The sequence below is a fragment of the Hordeum vulgare genome, chromosome 4H (assembly GCF_904849725.1).
Source record: "Hordeum vulgare subsp. vulgare chromosome 4H, MorexV3_pseudomolecules_assembly, whole genome shotgun sequence".
Classification (NCBI taxonomy): domain Eukaryota; kingdom Viridiplantae; phylum Streptophyta; class Magnoliopsida; order Poales; family Poaceae; genus Hordeum; species Hordeum vulgare.
Window position 1 is genome coordinate 57,238,624 of NC_058521.1, and position 11,186 is coordinate 57,249,809.

Consider the following 11,186-nt stretch of genomic DNA (forward strand, 5'->3'; position numbering starts at 1 on the left):
CCGCGCTGGGCAGGAGAACGAGGAAGAAGGAGAGAAGGAAATGCGATTTGGGTTGGAAATTTTCTAACTCCCGCTTATATAGGTGGATCTTTAGTCCCGGTTCGGGGCTCGCTTTTTTGAACTGAAGGCTTTTTTGTATAAATGACTGTTTTAATCAAAAACAGATCTGTTACAAAAGAGATTTCATTTTTTGAACTTATTTGAACTGAAGACTTTTTGTATATATATGTGGTCGAAATGCATGATACCATGAAGTTAGAAAGGGCTAAACCATTCAAAAGTAGCAAATGAAGTTAGAAAGGGCTAAACCATTCAAATTTGGAAACTATAATGGCACAAACAGAAACTAGACATATATAAATTGGTCCAAGCAGCACATGATACTAGTCCAAACAGTACATAATAATAGCTATCATAGATATATATATATTCGAGGTTTCGCTGGCCATAGTTGACGACTCGAATCAGAATGTCCACCTTATTCGAGGTGACGTTGGCCATAGTTGACGACTCGAATCTTGCGGTACAACTCGTATGAAACGTATGCATCTTTTGCTGCATACTCAATGTTGGTACGATCAAGTGGGGCCTTCTCCCAAAGTTTGTGCTGAGACTTTGGGAAATTGGTCTTCATATTACCATATTCCTCGTCGATCAAGGCAACTGCCATATGAGCCATCGAAGTCCTGACATGTCGAAGCCTGAATACCGTTTGGAGATCAATGAGGCAACCAGTTGGTATCTCAATACCGAAGTTGTACCTCATCTTCAGCTTGTCGTTCGTTATGTCAACGGTAGCAAAAGTGATGCCGCTGCGAAGGAAGTCCATGAGTTCTGGACAATGCTTGTCACTACTGCAACAGAAACAAATTAAAATGGAACAAATGTTACATACTGCTGCAATAAGGAAACATGTTTCACTACAACTAAAGAGAAAATTATCTTTAGGATTCAAATAGAACATATTGCTATCCTATGCAATTTTCATATCCTACGAATTGATCAAGAAACCGTAAATTTACTATGACATATATATATATATATATATATATATATATATATATATATATATATATATATATATATATATATATATATATATATATATATATCTCCCATGGTTTTGCAAATATTCAATAAGCTAGACATGTTGCATATTGCTATCCAATGGAACCTAGAGAGATCACTATATCTATCCAATGGAACCTAGAGAGATCACTAGCTATATGCAATTTTCATGACTATGACATATCTTATTGCTATCCAATGGAACCTAGAGAGATCACTAGCTTTATGCAATTTTCATAACCTTGGATCAAAGAACACCGCATAAAATTGTATCACTACAACTATGATTTCAATGGAACATATTGAACCAATCAGATTTTTCAGATTGTGGAACACTATTCCAATGGAACATATTAAACACTAGTCCCTTCAACTATCACTACAACTATTCCCTTCAACTAATCAAAATTGTTTCACTACAACTATTTGAAGCGAACCAACTATGATTCCAATGAAACATATTAAACACTAGTTGATTCTAATACGTTTTTTCAGATTATGGAACACTATTCCAATCAGATTGTGTTCCCCTTCAACTAATCAAAATTGTTTCACTACAACTATTTGAAGGGAACCAACTATGATTGAAACAAATAAACTTACAATGTCATTACCTTGGATCACAGAAAGCCTCAAAACTTACCTCGCCCATTGGAAGATCAAGACATGATGTGCGAAACATAGTTGGATGACGGCAACACCGCGTTGATTGGCCGTGTACTCCAGATCAAGCCCCAAGAACTTCTCATGATCCACTGCGGCGTCAAGCCATCGTTCCTTCAACTGTCTAAGAAAATGCGGCACCTCCCTGCTCGCGTTCGTGTACACGACATCGAGCTTGGTCTTGCCATGTGCCAGCACCTCTCCAAAGCGAGTTGGCATGGTGGAAGAAGAGAAGGGAAGAAGAGAGGAGAAGAACAGAGCGAGAGCGAGAGAGGAAGAAGAACAGAGAAAGAAGGGCGACGCGACACAGACTCTGCTTCGGTTGTGGTTTTGTGAAGCGGGATGCAAACCGTTTTGGGCCTTTAGTCCCGGTTTGAACCACCAACCGGGACTAAAGAGGCATACCAACGGTTGCCACCACTACGGCAGGCCACGTGTTAGGCCTTTAGTCCCGGGTTGAGCCACCAACCAGGACTAAAGGGGGATACGAACGGTTGCCACCACCACTGCCCACCGCGTAGCCTTTTAGTCCCGGTTTGGGACACGAACCGGGACTAAAGGCTCCTTACGGGTCAGGACTAAAGCCTCGAGGGAGGCATTGAGAATTGGGGCGACGTGGCCGGGACTAGAGGCAGGCCGGGACTAAAGGGTCCCGGCCAAAGGCCCGTTTTTCACTAGTGAGGACACAACAGTAGAACCTATAGACCTGGTCCCATCACACATATACAATCAGTTATTAGGGCATGAACTATGAGGGCATCACCATCGTGTGGTCTGAGCCTCCACCTAAAAAAACAATTATGAGGCCATCGTATGAAAATCTCATACCCAAGAGAAGCATCATGTCTTGGTGGTCCACCTATCACTCTTTGCATTGATAACTTTTTATTGCATGGCTCGCTTTTGCTCTCGTTTCAAGTCCTCGTTTGTCCATTACCTACTTTCCTTCATCCCTTTTTAGCGAGGAAGCAGGTTCCTCTGTAAGAGCTCGCTTGGCTGTGCAAGCTACGAGCTTTTTGTCTTTCTCCACGACAGCTCCTCCAACGTGGATGCATGGGGCAGCGGTCCATGCTGAAACGATGGTCATGCCCTTATGCACCTCTGTATGCTTGTTGTGGAAGTCATTCCACGGATCATGTTGATTTGACGTCATGACGGATATGCAGCACAGGTACAAGTTGTGCGCGTAACTAGTTAGGATAAATCCAGGTCCGCTTGCTTTGCTTTTGCATGAGATTGTCCTGGCCGGGGCTGTTGGAAATCTTGGACTTGAGCGTTGACCATCATGTTTAATCACGTGTAGATTAGACAGTAATTCACGGAGTAGCAACATGCGCTATATATAAAAGATTAACGCAACTAGACTTCCTCCACCACCTCCACATAAAACCAACAGTGGCACAGTACCTACTCCCTTCGTTCCTAAATATAAGTCTTTATAGAGATTTCACCAGTGAACTACATACGGATATATATAGACATATTTTAGAGTATATGTTCATTCATTTTGCTTCGTATGTAGACGCATAGTAACATTTCTTAAATGATTTATATTTAGAAACGGAGGGAGTAGTTAGCAAGCTACACAGTACTATTACTAAATCATGCATTCATGTGCATGCCGCCTGAACGCATGGCGGCAGGGTCCACTGTCCCATTGCGTGCCGTTTGACCTTGTGACGGCAGGTGTCACGTGTCAGCTGGCGCATCTATCGCCACGATACATGTGATTTTTTTTGACAATTCAAAGATGGTTTTTTAATTACACTTGACAAGTGATTTTTTTTATAAATATTCGATGCTTCAATCATTCTTGCCATATGCTTTGATGAGATTTCTCAACCATTATATTGCTGGATTGCCTCTCATATCTTGATGAGATGTCTCTAATTGAAAAAATCTAAAGAGAAGTGTACGCACATGAGCGCTCCCGTGCGACAGGCTCACGCTGGATTTTGTCCTTATGACCAGAATTCAAAAACGTTTATCTCTTAAACCATTAATTCGACCGATGATCCGTTTTCGCCGTTGACTTTGTTTCGACGAAATCTTCAAAACTAGATTTCATATCAACATGTTTCGACAATTATTTTTTGCTCATACTTACCATATTTGTTGCACTTACTTGCCATATTAGTAAGTACTTACTTGTCTAATAAAAAATAACTTAAACGTCATATTTTGGAAATTACGTATAAATATGACATCTCGACATAATCAAACTGACAAGTAGAAACAACTTTTTTAGGTGATTACGCATAAAAAGTATGATAATTCAACATATTTAAAACCGGTGACCACAAGAAATCTTTTTTGGACATCGTTTGTAAATATGACAACTCTGCATAGTTAAACTGACAAGCACACAAAATAGTTTTCTGGCAAAGTTGTATGTAAATATGATAAGTTAGCATATTTAAATTGGGAGTGAATTCCGGATTTACCCCCTATTTTAACAGTTTTGACACTAATTACCTCATTTAGTGAGATTTCATTCGTTTTACCCCATTTAGCAAAATTTTTGCCATGATTCACCCTGATTAAAACTTTGACACGATTTCAAGCTCGCCGACGATGGCGTGGGAGTGTGCATGTACGTGACACAATCATGATATGCTCAATTGTTCTTTCTACTTTGACGACATAGCTGGACCCCATCAGTTTGTACTCAATGGATGACGGGTCTATGACCCTCTCATTCGTACCGTATACCACATGATTTGGAACATCATTATCATAGCAATTTGTATATTCTGAAATTTCCATGACTGATGCATTGGCCGATGAGGCATTTGATTCGGGCAGAATTAAGATGATTATGAGCAGATCACGTGTATACGCACTCTTCTAGAACTGAGTTATACATTGGTCGGTGACGCGAACGACATGTATTGGTATATCGGGCTGGTCGGGTCGTGACAAGCTGACAATTGGGACTTAAAAAACCTTCGGTTTGGCATGACAGCTGAACCTGGCAATTGGGACTTTTCCATCTAAACATTAACAAAATTTTAAACAGGGTAAATTATGGTAGAACTTTTGCTAAATGGGGTAAAACGAATGAAATCCTGCTAATGGGGTAATTACTATCAAAAATGTTAAAACATGGGGTAAAAATCAGAATTCACTCTTAAATCGGCAAACACAACCTAGGACATGTTTTTATATCATGTATAACAAATACTGCTACAAGACATTGTACGAAACACCATTAAAAAGTGCCAATTAAGTTTTTTTTAGGCAAGTAAGTGGTTTAATATGGCAAGTGTGGGTCAAAAAATATGGCAAGTACGAACAAAAAAAAAGTTGACGGAACATGTCGACATTAGATCTAGTTTCGAAGAACTCATCGCGAGAAAGTCAATGATGAAAGCGGATCACATTTTGAATTTACAGTTTTTTAGATAAAACTTTTTGAATTTTAAACATCAAAGAAAATCTTGATGACATCATTACGTGCATGCATACATGCATGACGAAGAAAGAGGGATTTGATCGTAGAGCAATGCTATTTTTTCATTAAGATGATGATTAGCTGGTCGCCGTACGACAAGGCGCAGGTGCGGCGCGACTGTGTAGTGTAACCCTTCTTAATTTCAGATTTTTTCATGGGTTTTGAATGCCCGTATTAACTACTAGTCCCTCATTTTCGGTTTATAGGGTTCAAACCTGAAATCTCATCAACCAAGGTGAATTGTGAGTGGATGACACTAGTTTTAACTAGCCAATAAAATATTTCTCACATATTCAATTTTTAAGGCAATAAATGTAGCATCCTCCTTTTCATTGGACTTGCATGGTGGATGTAAAAAACGATGCATGCATGACCACTCATTTACTTTCTCTAAATTCTATGAATTAAATATAACGTGAGACTCAAAGCACTTAACTCAATTAAACTCAAAATTGGCCTAATATAATGAAAATCTGAATTTTTGTAGATAAGCCCTACAAACCAAAAAGAAGGGAGTATATGTCAGCGACATCTACCTGAGAGGGTGCTTAGATCCAAGGGACTAAAACTAGTCTCTTAGGCTAAAGTTCCAAGCACCCCTGACTAAAGAGAGGCTAAAACTAGTTTTAAGGCTAAAATTTTTTAGTCAGGGGTACCCCTACTAAAATATGCATTAGTCCTCTCTCTCCTCATTTAACTCCTCAGGCAAGTTCTGGATTGGAGGGTTTGGAGAATAATAAATGCTCACTAACTCGATTTTAGTCTCTTTAGTATTTGGATCCAAACATGGATGAGGCTAGCAAGTTTTAGTCTCATTACTTTTAATCATGAGACTAAACGTATCCAAACACCCTCTGATAATGAGTATCAGGATAAGCAAGAGTAGCCCAATGTGAAGTTATGCTTTAGGTGGTCCTCATTTGTATTTGAGAACGCATATACTCCTCCAAGACATCTCTTAAATATAATCAGAATGTAGCACAAAGCATATTTTCAAGAGGTGAAAAATACTCGTCCATATAAAAACACTCGTACACAGAGCAGTTCTGAAATCAAAATTAGTAGGGGAGAAAGTGTGTTCGTCGACCTCAACAGCTAGCTAGCTACATTCATTACTTCTTGGAGGGGTCGATGACGCGCCCAGCAAAGACAACTGCGCCGGTTGCCTCCTCCACTATGTAGTAGGCAAACGGATGGTCGGCGATGAAATCCACCTGTGGAGGCGGCGGCCACGAGCCCCTGGGTGCGCATCCTGAAGGCGCAATGACCATGGTGACAGCGGCGGCTTCGGTACCTTCCTCATTTACCTCGACGACAGCCTTGTGGATGACATCCTCCACTTCTATCGGCAAGCCAGAGCCGTCATCCTCCACCATGTCAGACAGGTCGCCCTTGGGGCAGAATGGTAGCTCCAGCCCCATCTTCTTGAGGAGGGTGACGACGTTGTCGTGGAAGGACAGCTTGAACTTTGGCACCCGGAGCTCGCTGAGGGCAATCCGTTGCTCCGGCAGGTGGTCGTGCAGGAATCCAGGCTGGGACGCCATCGTGTCCAGCAACCCCAACAGGCCATCATGGGCGTCCGGGAGGAAGATGCACATCGAGAACTGCGTATGCCCGGCACGATCAGAGCTGGAGTGCACCCACGGAGCAGTACGTTGGGATGGTTGGGTGTTGCCTACCCATGGATCATGGCGCGTGGCATAGGGCACCGGTGCGTAGCCAGACGGACCAACACGGCCAAATGGGTTATGGCGTTGCCGAGCACCACCTGAGTCGTTGCGTTTATCGACCCTGCCGGGAGGACCGAGTCGATGAGGTTCCTCGTCACCTCAGCCGCCCACGCGTTGATCCGGCCGCGCGCCTCCTCCGGCGCGCCGCCGAAGTCTACGGTGCCGGCCTGGGCCTTGTACGTGCCCACGACGGCCTCGCGGAAGGCCGGCCTCAGCGGCCGCGTCAGGTCGCTCCACACGCCGCACGCAAACGCCACACGGGGGCCACCCGAGGCAGACCTGTCCTGGAGCGCGTCCTCCGCCATGCGCGACACGAACTTCTCGAGCTCGCCGCGCGACCGCGCGCCGAGCACGCGGAGGATCTCGTCTAATGTGGCGTCCCGGGCGCCGGCGGCCAGCAGCGCAAGAGCGGCGTAGATGGACAGCGGCGAGGCGACTAGGTTGTCGTCCATGCTCCCCTCGGCTAGGCGCCTCGCGAGCCCGGCGGCGAGCGCTGCCAGGACGCTAGAGCCAGGATTCCCCGTCCGCCCGACTACGTCCAACTGCACCGGCGGGTTTCTGGTCAAAGGCAACTCGTATCCTGTGAAAGGTAGCCGTTGTTCGTTAAGTGCGCCCCCATGTGTCTGTTGCACGACCCGCACCGGGCCTTTGCCATTGGTAGGGTCGACAACATGCCCTGCAAACATGATCGCGCCCGACGCCTCCTCGACTATGAAATACGCGAAAGGATGGTCGGCTACGAAGTCCACCATGGGCTCCGGGGGCATCATGGCACATCCAGGAGTCGCGAACATCACGGTGACAGCCGCAGCTTCCGTGCCTTCCTCGTTGACCTCGATGACAGCCTTATGGATGACCTCTTGAACGAGCAATGGTGGGCCATCGTCGGCCTCCACCATGCCCGACAGGTCAGAACCATTACCGAAAGGTAGAACGAGCCCCAACTGTTTGAGGGTTCCGGCGATTCTGCACGAGAAATCAAGCTTGAACTTGGGAACCCCGAAGTCGCCGACCTTGACGGGCATGCGCGGCAGGTGATCGTGCACGAAGCCGCCTGGACGGGAGGTTATCTCGTCGACGAGGCTCTGCAGGCCGTCGTACGCGTCCGGTAGGAAGATGCACATGGAGTACTGCTTCGCGTACGGTTGATACCGTTGTTGTGGCATCTCGTACTGCAGCTTGAGGACCTTGAACCCGTCGTGCACGGCTACGAAGTGGCGGGCGGGGTTGCGCATGAACGGCGCGTCGACCGCAGTTCCGTCGAGCCGGTGGAACGGCCTGTCCGTGGTGTCTCTCTCGTGGAACGGCAGATCCCACTTGCCTTTGAAGTATATGGCGTTGGCGAGGATGACGCCGGCCGCCATGCAAACGTCTTCCGGCGAGACGACCTCCTTGATGAGGTCCCTCGTAAGCCCCGCGACCCAGTCGTTGATGTGCTGCGCCGCTTCCTCCGCGTTATCCCGAAAATCCAAGGTACGCGCCTCCGCCCTGTACGCGCGGATGACGGCCTCGCGGTAGGCCGGCTTCAGAGGCCGGCTCTTGTCGTTCCACACGCCGCACGCGAACCCGACGCTCGGCCCGCCGGATCCGGACAGGTCCTGGAGCGCGCGGTCCGCCATGCGGGAGATGGACTCCTCGAGCTCGTCCCGGGTGCGGCGTGTGGAACGACCTCGTCCACAATGCGCCCAGGAAGCGGAGGACCTCGTGCAGGGTGTCTCCCCGTGCGCCGGGCGCCAGGAGAGCGACGGCGGCGTAGATGGAGAGCGGCGAGAAGACGAGGTTGGTGTCGGAGTATGCGTAGGCGAGGCGCTTCATGAGGCGGGCGGCGAGCTCCGTCGGGCCAGAGAAGGATTGCCGCGGCTTCTTGCTCCGACAGGCCATCATCGCGGGATCCATCGAAGCCGCGCACAGAGCACGTACTTGCAGATCGTTCGTGGCGACTTTTTTTTTGCTTGATTGATTGATCTCGTGTATATATGGACGTGATTTGGATTTGTAGTCGGTTCCGTTACAACGTCGGTTTCTTGCGATGGCTGGTGGGCCTGTTTGGGCTAAGACTATCTACAATGAGAATAATAACATAGATGCTACCTAATTTTTTTTGTTAATTAATAATTAGTAAAAAGAAAGAAAAATTGAATTACTCATACTATACTATGAATAACATAATGCATATCAAGCCAAAATGAGTCTGTAAGCTAATAAATTATAAAAACTTAATATTATTATCCTTATGTTACTATGCACTATGAAAGTATTAACTTAGACTAGTAACATATACATGTTATTATTTTATGTTACTTTCTATTATGAGTAGTCTAATACGGGCTCCCTAATCTCCTCTCCGGCCCTTCCTTTATAATTTGTAAATTTATGGTAGTATTTGCAGGTGTTTAGAAAAAAACAAATTATTAAAAAAATATGTACCCCGTCGTTTTTTATTTATTCGGTGCTGCCCGCAACTCTTGCCTATACTAATATTTTGCACAAATCTTTAGATGTTTTATTTTATAGATTTTCACATTCAAAGTATCTCTATGATATCTTTAATATACAATCTGATTCATAATTGTTTTCCAAATGATAACGTTCATAAGTGTGGCATATCTGTATTTCGCCCACACGCATTGACCTCCGTCTTACATTTTGCATGAATGTTAAAAGGATCTGTTGGAATTTCAGTGTCACGTAGACATAACGTGTTGTGTGGGCGTTAGAGCCGCATGCGGTTGCGAGTTGCATTGTGTGAGTGAACTAGTCGTCACCCACACGATGCTCTTACGGTGCTAGATGGCAACTACAGTTGCATGTACATGGTAACTAGATAATCACACATGACAACTATAATTAATCATATATGGTAACTATGGTTGGACCACACGTGACAACTAGTTAATCACACTTGGCAACTATTGTTTGATCATATTCTGCAAGTAGTTAACCACACATGGCAACTATGGTTTGATTACACACAATGACTACTGTTAATTAGACATGGCAACTATAGTTAACCAAAACAAAAAATGGGCATGCTTTACAACTACAGTTGCCATCGAGAATAACTAAAGTTGACATCCCCGTGTATCTAAAGTTGCTATCCTCCGGGTAACTAAAGTTGTTGCATGGGCAGATTTTGCTTGGTGCCACACGCATGGAGTAGTAGTTGTCGGGCCTCTAGGACCGGGGTACCCAAGCCCGTTAGCCTGCGGCCCCAGGTGCACCGCGGCTAGGCAAGCCTGGCCCTATCCATCGGCGAGCCTGACAAGGAGGACCCTCGTGAGGGCTCTCGCCTCGCGAGGTGAGCATTTGAAGATCGTCGCCAAGGGCCTCGAGAGGGCGTCGGTCGCGAGGCTACCACTTAGACTCTCGCAGGGTGGGCCCGCCGAGGGCAACCTCGCAGGGTCCCGTGACCCTGCGCCTTCACATGGATGATGCAGGCTGTACAGGCGGCGCAAGAGCGGTGCCAGCAGGCACAAGTAGGGAGGATTCCCTGTTCCGTGCTAAGAGAGCCGGGCCATCTGGTGTGCCCCCGAAGCGACCCCCAAAGGTTTCCCAATCGGTGCAAGAAGACAAAGGCTAGAGGCTCGACAGGATGGAGGTCAACCCCAAGCCCACCAGCGTGTCATGAAGAAAGGCTTTTGCAGGCGAAGACCACCTTTGTCAGGGAGACTGCAGTCTTGTCCCCTTTCAAAATGGCCGATGTGGCAACCCTTCTCGCCAATGTTTTCGGGGGGAAGAGGACTAAGGCCAGTATAAAAGAGAGGCCCAGCCTTCGTAGAAGGGGATCCAATCCCCACCGTCTCCACTAGGGCAAGAACCCACCTTTGTACTAGTCTTCCACCTCAAGCAATCCAAAAACAAGCAGGAGTAGGGTTTCACACCGCGAGCTGGCCCGGACCTGGGTAAACTGTCGTGTGTTCTAGTTTTCTTCCCTTAGCTCGTGCCACCGGGGAGTCGTCGTGAAGTTAAGAGGTAGAACAGGGTAGGAGAGTGAGTGCACCCCAGAGTTTGAACCTTTTTGGGTCTGCGGAGCCCTGATTCTGACATTTGGCGCGCCAGGTAGGGGTGCGCATGCGCTCTTCGGCTCTAGTTTCAATCCAGCTTCACCAACCCCATGGCCGACGCTCACCGCACGCTCCCCAGGAGCCCGGTGTCGAACGGTGGTTACCGTCCCACCAGCGTCGTTGCCCGCGAACGACATGGTCCTTCGTGGCCCCCGGGGCGGCAGGGCGGGCGCCCCGCCGTGCCCCCTGCGTCGTCGGCCTTGGCCT

At 46.7% G+C, this 11,186-nt stretch overlaps 1 pseudogene; it reads right to left on the bottom strand.

Annotated features, from left to right (window-relative positions):
- Positions 1 to 6,297: 6,297 nt before the first annotated feature.
- On the bottom strand, positions 6,298 to 8,796 carry LOC123450268 (annotated as a pseudogene).
- Between the last annotated feature and the right edge of the window lie 2,390 nt (positions 8,797 to 11,186).